This window comes from Neofelis nebulosa, chromosome 12 (genome assembly GCF_028018385.1).
Source record: "Neofelis nebulosa isolate mNeoNeb1 chromosome 12, mNeoNeb1.pri, whole genome shotgun sequence".
NCBI lineage: Eukaryota > Metazoa > Chordata > Mammalia > Carnivora > Felidae > Neofelis > Neofelis nebulosa.
The window spans coordinates 61,341,125-61,355,129 of NC_080793.1; positions in this window are offsets into that span (position 1 = coordinate 61,341,125).

The window sequence follows — 14,005 nt, forward strand, 5'->3', positions numbered from 1 at the left end:
GAATTACTATATTTTCCTGCCAGGGTAACAGAAATACCTCCAAGCTCCTACTTCCTTCTTTAGTCTTTAAGAAGGTCTCCATCACTTCCATTTTGCAGATGAAATGATAGAGCTGTCCTTGACTCCAGTATACTTCCTAGATCCCAGTAAAAGGATTGGCCATCATTTCTCCAAGAAACTACTTTGTTTTGGCAAGGTACTCCTGATATTATGCTGCACAAGCACACAAATACATAATTAGGTCCCAGGTCAGAAGATGTGGATCCTATCCTCACTACATATTAATTGTGTACCTTGAGCAAGAACTTAGGGTGCTAGAAACTGGTCAAACTTCTTCATTTTCTCCTGTTCTCACAACTAGACTATATTTCCCACCTTTCCTTATAATCAGGTACAGCCATATTACATTCTGGCAAATGGAATATGGGAAAAGTGATGTATACCACATGTGATTCTATATTCTCTTTCCCTACATTCTCTTTATCCAGCTGGAGAGTTTTCCAAGCTACTTCCATCCTGAAACCTGAAATTGCTGTCTGAAGGATTGCGTGACCAGGAACACCATGTTGGGCTATTGTTAGAAGAAAGAAAGAAAGAAAGAAAGAAAGAAAGAAAGAAAGAAAGAAAGAAAGAAAGAAAGAAAGAAAGAAAGAAAGAAAGAAAGAAAGAAAGAAAGAAAGAAAGAAAGAAAGAAAGAAAGAAGAAAGAAAGGTTCTTATGCGTTGTCAAGACATTGAAATTTTGGGTGATATGTTAGCAGATAGACCACTCTAACTGAGATCTCTGAATCTCAGTTCCTCAACAGTAGTATAAAGATAATACTTTCTATGGTGGTTGCAAAGATTAACAGTAGGTTTAAGAGGCATCTGGTACATAGTTTTTCTTTTGTTTTGTTTTGTTTTGTTTGTTTTTTTAATGGAGGCAATTCTAAAACTACAGAGTTATAAATCTCTTGGGATCCTCCGTGGTGATGTTGATCTTCACTTTCCTTTCAAGGATGTTAAATCAGGAAGATGGGACATGGGCCAACACTTATCTTTGAGAATGTGCATAATGACCAAGCCCCACATGCCTCTGAGTACCTGTCCCACTTCTACTCTTCCCTTGCTGGTAAGACAGAAGAAAGGAGATGATAAAACTCCATATTTTATGACTTTGAGGATCAGATTCCACCCAGACAATATTCACTAGAAGGAAGGATCTGGACATTCAGACATGTAGATAAGAAGGTTATGGGATTAGAATTGTGGGTTGGTGGTTTTGATAGCTACAGTAGTTGTAGGAATATAGGAATTTGAGATTTTCCCAAGTTAGAAGGTATGTGAGATTCATTTGGTTGAATTTCACATATTTTCTGGGTGGCTCATTAAAATTCGACAGGTTGGGGAACTGTTTAGATCACCAGTGTCCACCAGTCATGAGAATCTCACCATCAGAGACAATCCTTCTCTTTTCACAGTTCTGCAGTCAGTATCTAATGCCTGTGGTGTAGTAAGGCTTCAATATATATTAACTAAATGAATGAGTGAGTGAAAATGATATAATATCTGTGAATCATATAGAAGATTCCTAGAAGTTCACCCAAAGGAAATAGAGGATGAAGAGAACCAAGCTCAGGCAAGTGCAAAGACATTTTATAATCAGAATTATGTGCTTTTTGTTAATGAAGGGATAAACAACACAGCTGAATTAATCCAAATTATAGAAGATCATTTATTTCAAAATTTAGGCACTTCCATTGAGGCAAAGCTTCTTCTAATCAGTCTGGACACACAGTTTTATGCTCTACTTACAATATTTCAAGGAAGACAATTCAACAAGCTCCCTGAATAAATGACTCTAATGTCTGACCAACTTATCTCATTATTTACTTTCCCTTGAAGCTATTTCTCCTTGTTCTGTCCTTTGTGGTAATAGCAAATAGCTAATAACCACTGCCTACACATCCAAAGACCTTCCGAGGTAAATTATAAAAGACACAATTCCCACTTCCAAAGAGCATAAAATCTACCAAAGGAAAAGAACAAATGTATTAGCTATGCTTGAATGAAATAGAGCTATTTGGGGTAAGGTAGTTTAAATGACTTTATATATAGGAGTAGACTATGGTGCACTCTTAAAAGTTCATTGTCAGTAAACCAACACTATGTCTAAGGATCTTACAGGAGAGAGGATCCCATAGATGTTTAAGGTAATAACTAACAAAGACAGGAAATGTATACAGTTTTAAGGCCTAATTTGTGAAAGAGGAAAATCTTTTATTTAAGTCACTGTTATTTGGTCTCTATTACAGCAGCTAAAGCTATATTCAAACTAATTCATATATATATGAATGTGTATATATATACATATATGAATGTGTACAGTATTCATATATTATGTTCATGTATATGTGTGCAAACATATTAAATTAAGGGAATAAAGGAATTAATGACTTGAATCAAAGAATATGTATGTAGAAAAGTGTCTAGCAAAAAGTTTTACACATAGCTGATAATCACTTTTCTTGTTTCTCTTGAGATTGCCATTTATAACTCACAAAACTGATACTGGGTAGGTAGAGCTGTTGGTTTTGTGTCTAGGCCACTACTCCTAATTTGGTAGCAGCAAAGTCAGGAACTCTGCTAAGATGAGGCATCATGAAGTTCTTATTAGGCTTATAGCAGAGGCAGTGGGTAGTCATGCTCTAGGATTAGTCAGGAACCCAGAGGCCATTTCCTCAATATAAAACAGGTCAGTACCAGAGAACTGAATTCAGAAGCTGGTGATGGAGATCAAGTTGTGATAGAAAGCCAAAATCAAGGTAAAAACAAACATAAACAAAAAGACCCATTCAAAAGAAAGGCCAGTTTGCATCACAACTCAGAGAAGACAAGCTGAACAGCAAGGATGCCGAACCCATCAAATTTTCTAAACAAGAGGAGAGAGAACCCAAATGGATTTTGGCGCCAGCTACAGAGTCTTGATCTAAGCAAGACTGGGTTTCAGATTCAAATTAGCTGCTTTGGCAGGAAACTTAGTCTTAAGTTTCATGTTTGTTCAGGATGCAAGTCTGGCTAACACTGGGCTGAGAAGAAACACATGGCTGTAGGAGAAAGTATTGAAACAGATGAGGAACAGAGTTGACAGTACTCCTGACCCAGCCAGAACTGACACAGAATCTTGCCATGTTCATTAGTTTCAATCTTTCTTCGTCTAGATAAGATCTAATAAGGGATTTGAGTTTTCCATCTTCTTTTCCTTTCACTGGATCACTGATGGAACTATTAATGAGTGTGAAATCGCCACAGGGCAGGCAGCCTTTGAGAAGAAGAGATGAAACAGATGGCAAGTCTAATCCACAAACTGGATGAGGCCATTAAGAATCCACTCATCATCACTATTAAACATTCAAGAGGTGGTTTTTCTGCACGTTAACTTGACAGTATAATATGAGTCACAGTCTTTCTGGGGCTTAGTTTCAATATCTGTAGAATGTGGAGCTTGGACTAGCTCAGTGGTTATTAAAACTGCTCTGAGGGGCCGTAGGGTTCTAGTCTTGTCCTTCAGGTCACCTCAAGAAACAAGAACTCCCTAGGCTTCTACTTGAACTAAAACCATGCTGCATTTATATGTTTTATGCAGCAACACTACAGTCAAATTTCTTATGGGGGAAAAATTGTCCCACTGCTAAAATAAAGTTTGTGAATCACTGGGCAAGGCAAATCCAAAAGACATCCCTGGCTCTAACAATCTGGGACTCTGTGCTGAGCAAGCATCACACCTCTTGTCTATATCTTCTTATCTGTCCAGGTAAGGCTGATAAAGTTAAAGGGGAAGAAAGTACTTTTCACCCCCTTGAAAGGCAATACTGTATCTTGTGGCAAGTGTTCATCACAAAAACATATAGCTGCTGCCTAAATTCACACTTCCCAAGTAGACAGGATATAAATAATAAACTAACATTTTAAAAAGTAATGCATCTTTAAATTATGCAAAAATAGACTATTTTTCATTGATATCTCATTGTCAGAGATGCAATTTAGAGTAGGTCACAGTAAGCAGCACTGGGTAATCCACCTGGACAGAGGGCAAGGGATAATTTAGGGAGTTAGTACAAACTTGAATTTTGGAAAAAATGCAGAAACCAATTGAGAATGTCCATCCCCTGCTCCACCTTCACCTCTCATTCCCTCCTTTGTGCACTGCCCCTTAATTTTGGTATCAGAGAGTTGGTTAGTTTAAATGTAAGTGAAAAAGATTTTTCATTGGATTCTAGCACACGCTAGTACTTATAATGCACATAAAGAAGTTTCTGTTTAAAACTTCTGTTTATTTTTTCATTCATTCATTTTATATATGTTTATCTGGCACCTACAATGTGTCAGGTGTCGGGTTCTCTCTCTCTGCCCATCTCTCTTTCATATGAATGACTAAGACACCAAATCCTTTCTGTCTAGGAGTGCCCAATATGTGAAAATGTTCTGGAGTCTATAAATAACATAAGTTCATTTAAAAAAATCACACTCAGTATTGACAGCAATAAAGATTTCAACCACAAATAGATTCTGCCTTTCAGTGATAAATACAACGACATTTAGTATATCCTTTCAGACTGCTGTATCTATATGGACATATTATTTAGAATGAAATTCTACTGCATGTTGCTCTTTTGTAACCTGATTTTTTTCATTGAGGGGATAAATGGTAGATAAAGGTAGCAGAGAGAAGAATCACGGTTCTAAGGTAAGATCAAAAGGCAGTATTCCACTGTTGGGTCAGGCTTTTGAAGAGCATAGCCTAGGTCTTCCTCCACATCCACACTTGTTCTTCTTAAAGCTGTCACGTTTTTGGGGCACCTGGGTGGCTCAGTTGGTTAAGGGTCCTACTTCAGCTATGATCTCACACTCCATGAGTGCAAGCCCCGCGTCAGGCTCTGTGCTGACAGCTCAGAGCCCGGAGCCTGCTTCAGAATCTGTGTCTCCCTCTCTCTCTGCCCCTCCCCTGCTCATGCTCTGTCTCTCTCTGTCTCAAAAATAAATAAAAACATTTAAAAAAAAGCTGTCATATTTTTGCACCTTGACATATAGGGAATACTCTTATATGGGGCAATCTATGAATTCACTCCATTAAGTCAGAAACTGCAAATAGTAGCCAATAGGCTAGATTTGGCTCAGAGGTAGGCTCACTGGCTGTTAAGATTTTTTAAAAAGACATTTATAAATTAAAAGATTAAAAAAAAACTAACTTGCCAGCCATTCTTGGAAAGGTCAGAAGCATGGGGGCTACAATTCTTCAGGATACCATCTGGCTAAAGCCTTAGCTAGGGCAAGGGTTCCCATACTTTTTTGCATATTAAACTTACCTGGAGAGATTTTGAGACACTTGAGGTTCAGGTTATTTGATTATCCCAACCTTACTAAATCAGAATGTTTGGGAGTGCGAGCCAGTGTCAATAATTTTTAGATGCTCAGGTAAGCCCAATGTCCAGCAAGGTCTGAGAACCACTGTCTGAAGGCATTTTGAACTTGCTATTTTCTCTGCCTGAAAGATCTGTTCTTTCCTTCCAAATATCCACATGGGTTGATGGCTCACATCCCACCAGTAATTTATTCCATGTCACTTTCCGACCTAAATGCAAAATCCTCTCCCGCAACATCTGATATAACTGTGCTACACTTTGCTTAATTCCTCAGCACTTGTCTTCATTCAACTTATTATATATTCACTTACATACTTGTCATCTATCTCTTATTCCTGAAATATACAACCCAAATAGGGCAGGGAATTTTGTCTATTCGCTGTTGCATCCCCAGCATTTAGCGCAAAGCTTGGTATACAGCAGGTGTAATTTGTTGCCTAGGGCGGAACAATGCTGAGAAGCAGTTGCTTTCTTTAGATGGGGCATATGTCCTGTTTGCCACAGCTTGCTTCACTCCTCCAAGTTTTCTGTCTGATGAATCTGCAACTCTGGACTTCACTATCACCCTTCAGTTCAAATGGCAATACAAGTCAATGGAAATATTAAGCTAAGCTGGTTTAAGATGACATGCTAGAATGGTAAGGAAAAAATACATGGGTAAAGAAGAACTTTCACATTCATGATGTATTTGAGTATTTCTTTATTTCTGAGTTAAAAGATGAATCATGACATTATCACACTCTGATCTCAGCTCAGTTTGGTACTCGACATACAACAAATGTGTTGTAATCCGTTTAATAAGTTTTTTCTTTTCCTGGCAAGAGTCTGAACAAGTTGTTCTATAGCAGAGCATTGATCAAAAGTGGCAAACGTCATTATCCTTGGCAGATTACCAGGAGTTCTGCAATTAACAGCAACATGAATAAAACTATTTTATGGACTTTAAAGTAAATGTAGCTTGATGAAGGGAAAACATATTCATTTTACCACAAATTAACCTACTGTTGGAACTCTTCACATTGAATACATTTCTAAGGTTACTGAGAACTGCTGGGGAAAGAAAAACAAATGGAAACAAGAAATAAAACAAACTGTCACCTTGCAAACTCTACTTCTATGAATTCATTAGCAAAGAGTATTTATTCAGTAACCTCATGCACAGAGCCCCGTGCTGGGTGCTCAGGGGTATAAGTAAAGAAAGAGAGAATATTTGTCCTTCAGCACTTACATAATACAGGAAATGAGTCCATACAACAATTTAATCTAAGATAACTATGTGGATAAAAGCTGGATTAAATTATGAAGAAATAAACTAATTGCTAAGTGACTGACAAGGATCATTGTATAAAATATTTTGAATTTTGAAAGTCTGATCCTCTTCTGAATTTGTGTAGTAGATAAATAAAATAAATAGTAATAAAATATTTATACTTGCATGGCAGTATGTGGGAAAGAATACATCATCTACATCTGAAAGCATATACTCTATAAGTCTGTTTTTATGTATGTAATATATTAGTTCACTTAAGGGTAAATATACATATATATGTATGTGCCAGTTAGTTATCTATCTGCTTCTGAGATGTATCTTGTCTGTTCTATCTTGTCTATCTTGGCCTCTCTTTCTAAGCTTTATACTGGAGGCTGTTCCCTGCAAATTACAGTTCCTACCTTCCCTACCCAACCAGCTTCCAGGTAGATTGAGATGAAGACCTTGGCAGGAAATGAGAAGCTGGAACAAAGAGAGTCTCCAGGATGTTTCTCTCATAGTCTAACTCCAAGTAGACAGTCTAGACACTTTGCTCTTGTTCCTTCACCTTTACGTGTAGTAGTGACTTTCTGCTATTGATAATGTTTGCTTTGATCATACAAGACTTGTGTAATTAGTTCCTTAATTTAAAATCCCTATACTGACCTATTGAATTTTCTGGCTGCTTTCTTCAGTGACTCTAAACTGACACATATACAGAGGAGTTTGTATACATTTATTATAAACTTATCCTGACACTTACCAAAAATGGAATTTAGTGGGAATGGAGAATTATACAATTTTTCTTTAAAAAAAAAGTTTATTTCTTTCTTTTGAGAGAGACAGAGACAGAGGGGCAGAGAGAGAGGAGAGAGAATCCCAAGCAGGCTCCATGCTGCCAACACAGAGCCCAACACAGGGCTTGAACTCAGGACGCCTGTAAGATCATGATCTGAGTTAAACCAAGAGTCGAACACTTAACTGACTGAGTTATCCAGACACCCCAAATTATACACTTTTTCTACTTCTTGTGAGTAGAGAAATATTAAATTAGAAGGTAGGATTCAAGATGTAATGGAGAAAACCACACACAAGCCCTCTTAGAAAAAGATAGGTTCAGAGATACATCTAGAAGTTGGTTCTCTATGTTTTTTTGAGTTAAAAAAAAAAACGATAAGTCATTCTAAATTTCTCTCTATTGTTCAGACTTTCCCTACCATGTAATTGGTCCTTACATTCTATCTATTCTACCTCTCAAGTGTTTCTTGAATCTGATCCTTTCTTTATTTCCTCTGACACTCCATTGGTTCAAGTGGACTCATACTTCTATCCCCAAAGTGATTTCTTCAATCTATTCTCCACAAGACTGTCAGTGAGTGCTTTCTAAAAGTTAACTCTACTCCCCTAAATACCTTTCTTAAAACCCCCTAATGAAGCCCATTTTCTATACAATAAAATATAAATTCCTTTGTATGTCATATATATTTCTTCAAAATTTGGCCTCTACCCATTTCTTATCCTTATCTCTCTCTTTACATATCTCTATTTTCTATCACTTCAGCTGTCCTTAACTACTTGTAGTTCTTCAAATAAGCTATGCAATCTCTTTCTTTGCATGTGTGTAATGTTTTGATAGGAGTATATGCAATGTCTTCCCCTTCTTGGCCATGAGAAAGCCTTTTCACTCTTCAAAACTCAGCCTGTCAACTTTGTTATGATGTTTTCTCTGGCCTTCATAAGCAGGATGAAACACTTGTTGGGCTTGTAGAGTACCTTACCTTTTAACCATTGTTTTTACTCACTGTTGTTTTTGGTTCATATATGTTCTTCCCTAATTTGACTCTAGTCTCTATTTACCATCTACCCCCACTATTGAGCCCTGTGAGTGGTACTTAGCAGGGCATTGCTAGATTTTTATTAACTGACCAGATGACAGGATTGACATAGCAACATATACTTTGACATATGTCTCCCCAGAACTTCTGTAAGCCTCCCCTCAAGGAGGGGAAGAGAGTTGCCCAGCCCACTGGTTCAGCTATTTCTCATGTTGGTCTCTCTAGAACACATTGTGGCCCCAGTTGTGAGCCCATTCTGGGTCATTCTAAGCCACCTGCTAACTTTACTGTTTTTTCTACTTGTATAAGTTGAAAAGATGAAGAGAAATATCTACTGTGTTACATACAGTTTTAAGAAAAGAAGACAGTGCTCTGGTGTGGGGTATGTGTATGGATTCGTGTGTGTATGTGTGCATGTTGTTTTGTAACTTACTTTTTATGTACATTCATTATGTATGTGTGCCATTTCATAGCCAAATGCCATACACATATAGATACATAAAAACACCCAACTATTATTGATTGAATGATCTCTCCTACTACATCTTTCCATATATTCAGAACCAAAGCCATACCAAATAATGGCTTATTCTCAGAAGAGTAATAGGCTTTTAAACCTCCAATCACTACCTCCATGTTGTTGCCTCAGCCTAGCATGTTCTTTCCTCATTCCCTATTTATTCATCAATCAGAACTGAAATCAAATGCCATCACTTTTGTGAGTGTCTTTCTGATATGCCAAACAGAATAAACAGCTTTTTTTCCCCCACCCCCATAGTTTGCTGTCACTTTTTTTTTTTTAACTTGGCATTTACTTTGGTCTGTCTTGTATGCTAATATTAGGGGTTTTTTTGAATTTATCTTCTACTTGTGATGTTCTTGAGTGCAGATACCTGTCTTCCTTATCTTCTCAAAACTTGGCATGCTCACTGGCACATAAATATGCCTAAAAATATTTGTAGAATTAAGTTAAATTGAAATAAATTAATTGGTCGAAGAATTCACATGTGGATTATGTTTGAATCCATAAATTAATTACATTGTGTGAAGATACTAAGAAGCTGGGTGGGTTCTCAACAATTCATGAGGTGTCAAATCTTGAACATGGCACCTTCAACACTTGAACGTGGCACATTCAAACTTCTGTTTCCATCAGTTCTCTGCTGTTCATCCTCAGCCTCATAAAACAATGTTACGTCTCAAGTTCTAAGACTTTATTAAGGTGTCTAATATTAAAAGCTTAATATCCAATTCTCCCAAGAGCAGTTGTATTTTAATTGGAAACTCTTAAAGGATATTAGCCAAAAAGAAACCAAAAGAACAAATTGTGGCAAAACTTCAGATAACTTGATGTCTGACAGTGAGTCAGTGATGAGCTTTCATAATAAAATCTCTCAAAGCACAAAAATATCAATAGTTGCTGCCTTGTTTTTTATCTGAGATGACTGTGTTTGAACTTGGGCATAAATAAAACAGATTTCTAAAAACAAAATTTTAAGGTGACTATGCAATAGTTAGAGTTCAACTCTGGCCAAAAATCACTAGCTTTTTCTCCTGAATAGAAACCAACCGTTAGAGTAATGTAAATATTTAAAAGTACACACCTATTATTTTAACCCTGAACAATTGATGGGGAAATGAAAGGAAGCCAGGAGATACCCTCAACATGGGAAAACTATCAGGTGAACATTATTAGTTTCTCCCTGACTTTGGCCCATTACACAGCTGCTTTGCTGGTCTCCCAAAGGAGCACTAAAACTGAAGGCATGAGTAGGGAATTTCTGATATTTATCAGGCAGAAGTAGTTAAAATGAAAAGAAGGCAAAGTCAAAAAAGTAAAACATGCAGAGCTTTTACCAGATGTCTTTCTTCCAGGGAGTATATCATATTTTAAAAACCTCATCTCATTAACTTTATAAAGATTTTTTCCTTTGTGTTTTTATAAAAACCTGTAGCTTTTAATAGACATGTGTTTCAGAATGTATTAGTGACCTTACTAGCAATTAGTATTATAGACTTAGTTCTTTAGTACTCATCTTAGAAAACAACCATTGGCCAAGTCAAGGCTAACAGAACATTGTGGAAAGCAGATAGAGAAAGTAAATGAACCAAGCAGGGAGAGGTTCAATTATTCTGCTTCTATGGGTTGTCAGGTAATATTAAATCCTCTGATCTTTTATGTTCAGCAAGCAGTTTCTTCTTAGATGGTTGCTTCATCAAGTTTTCCCTTTGTATCCTATGTATACAAATTGGAGAGATCAGACAGAATATTTACGAGTCATCTGATTTAGGCAAAATAATAAAGAAATCAAAATTCACTTTGGTGGTATCCAGTCTTCCCATTAAGCATTGCCTCCCACACCGGAGGTCCCTTTCAAAACTTGTGTGGCCTATTTTCCTACTATTGCAGATGACCTGAAGAAAAGACTAGATACAGTGCTCCTCTTAAAGCAATGAGAATAAATGTCCCTGAAGGATGAAATGAATGTATTAAAGATTTCAGAGAATAGAGAGGAGGCAGGCAGATATTCTAGGAGTCATATAATACATGGCCAGGACTGCCAGTGAGTGAAGTCTAGCTGCCTAGAATGGATCAACCAAAATACAAATTTGGAAAGCCATTACAATTCACAAACCACAGTGTGTGTGACACAGAAAACTTTTGCTTTGGCACTGGCTCTGTGTTCAGCAAACCTCAGAGCTCTTGTCCTTTGATGTATGTATCTGTATCTGAAGCTTAGAGGAAAAACCCACTCCCACAAAGTTTTTTAGGAATATAACTGAACTCTGCCTAAAACAACGGCAATAAACAAAAAAAACAAAACAAAAAAAATCAAAAGTAATCATTCACACTGCTAAAGAGAAAAATGAAAGAATGAAAATGTCTATCTTCATGTGACTATAGCACCAAATCTAGCATCTTCGAATATGAGATAAACATTTATCCACTGTTGTCTCCTAAGCAAAAAGTTGGATGGCCTGGGTAAGATTTAGAGTTTATAATCAGCAATTGTTTTGCATAACAGAATAAATAAAGCTTTCCTAAATTCAAAAGAGGTTACTGTTACTTTCCTTAGATTTTTTATTAAAAAATATAAAACATTCATATTGGTGACGAGAATTTCTGATGTTATTCGTAATTTTTTTAACTATCAATGAGTTATAATCTCTTTATGGGGAATAAGCATTCATCCAGTATTATGTCTAGACAATAGTACAAAAGGAGTTTAAAATGGACAAAATTGTGAAAAAAATGCTTTCCAAGTTACTGTGATGGCTCAAGCATTTATTTTTAGCCTTAACTGAATCCACCATTTTTTTTTTTTCCAGTGGGGGAAAAAAAAAAGTTTTCTGATTGTTGTCTGAATTCTTGTGCTTGCTGTCTAACTAATTTATGAGTGAAAGAATTTACTAGTGTAAGTGAGAAAAAATGTAAGTAAATATAAAATTGTTGCCCAGAAAACCTCAGGCTGAAGGAGGCACACTTTTTATTCCACCCAACAGTTGTATGGAAACAATGTGTGAGAAAGAGGGGAATCAAGCAAATAAACAAACTAAAAATAAAAAAAATAGAGAATGAATTTAAGGATATAGAGGCTTCCAGGCTACATGGATCCTGAAATATCCTTTGGTTACCCAAAGATACAGAGGTCTGTACATACCCTTTCTACTGAGCTACAGCATATCACAAAAGACTTTTCACAGCCAATGTTAGCAAAGCATGTCTGCGATGAAGTAGTGTTTTATGGATTCATGATATAGCTGGCAGGAGCAGAACAATAGACTCACAGTTGGTTAATCCTCTCTCTATAAAGCATGAAGATGATGTGCACTCACAACTGAACATGAAGCCAATTGAAGACAAGCAGAGTGAGAATTTTTAATTTTAATGAGCAAGTCTCTGATATGCAAAAAAAAATACAATAAAATATGGGGCAGTATTAGTGGCAAAAGCAGAGAAGTACTCCTGGTCCAATTACAGAAAATAAGTATAATATACTCTGAATACATATTATGGTATTAAGTACCAAGTGTCAGAACTGGAGACTAAGGCACACAGCTGAAAACAGAAACCACTAAACTGTATACATTATAAGTTTAGAGACTATCCCCTTCATGAGGCCAGCCTTTTCTTGACAATTTGCTGACAGATGCCAGTTCAGAACTTGGACCCCCCCTACCCTCCTTTTTCCTACTCTGGTAGATATAGGAAGGAGGTTGAGAGAGAGCTATAGAGGTCCCCTGCAAGAAGAGAGAAAGCAGTGCAATATTCATGAAGAAAGGATTTTTTTCCCTAACTTCCTTCCTTGAGTAGCATGGAACTATTTGAGAAAGGCCTTAGGAAAATCACTCACACAAATGCAAAGAGACTTATGTTTAATCAACAGCCTGCATGTCCACTTATGCTCTGGAGCTTGACTTATCATAAGCCTGCTTTCGGTCAGAGCATGGGAGAGATGGTATGGTATTAGGTGGCTAGGTGTTGAGGGGGCCAGAATCAACTCCCTTAGGTTCTAGATGCTCCAGAGGTACAGAAAGTGGGATTCTTCAATGCATGCACCCTTTAGGCTAGGGAGGTTGTTGAAGGTGTACATGATGAGGGAAATATCAGATGGAATGGCAAAGAGGCACAGACAATTGAGGGATGAAGCATGATGCTGTTTGCTGGAAATTAGCTAGCAGATATGGACAAACTTCTTGAGGGGCTGCTAATACACAGGGGCACCGCTAAGAAGTAAGGCAGCTGCAGGGCTGGTTGGTGATGCTTCCTTTCTATACAAGGCCTGTGGATGACAGCCAGATCAGGGGTATGGACAAAGAGAAAACTGCAACATAACAAAAGGCAGTCTATAAGTTAGAAGTGTGTTTGGCTGCAAGTAATACAAAGCCTACATTTCAATGGCCTTAACCAATAGAGATTTGTGTTTCTAGGTTAACAAGATATCTAGTGAGAAGTTGCTTTTGGTCTTGGTTCCTCATCTCAATGGTTTTGAAATTCTCTCAGCTTTCCCCTCATGGCTGCAAGGTGGTTATCTCAACCTCAGGCAGCCAATCCACATTTGAGGAAGGAAGGATTCTAGGCATGAGAGAGGACAGCCAAATCTGTTACTTTTACTAGGAAAACAAAAGTGTTCTCAGAAGCCCCATCATAAATTTATATTTCATTAAGCAGAATTGGATGATTTTGACATTCCAGCTGTAAGGGAGGCAGGGAAGTTTTTAGCTTCTTCAAACTTTATAGTGGAAGATTAGCTTCCAGTAGTATCTGACACTGATAGTCATGTTGAAGGAGACCCTGCCTCCCAACTCCTTCATTCTGCACTCCTGCCCCAAGAAGGACCTGCAGAAGAGGGAGAGATGAAGGTGTGTAGAGAAAGGTGGAAGGTCAAGGTGAACCCAGCACCTTACACATCCACCAAGACCCCAGAGGCATGCATTTGATCTCTGCTGATGGGGAGATAGGAATGGGGGAGAAAAGTAAATGGGTCATTAAACTTCACATATATTTATTAAAGTATT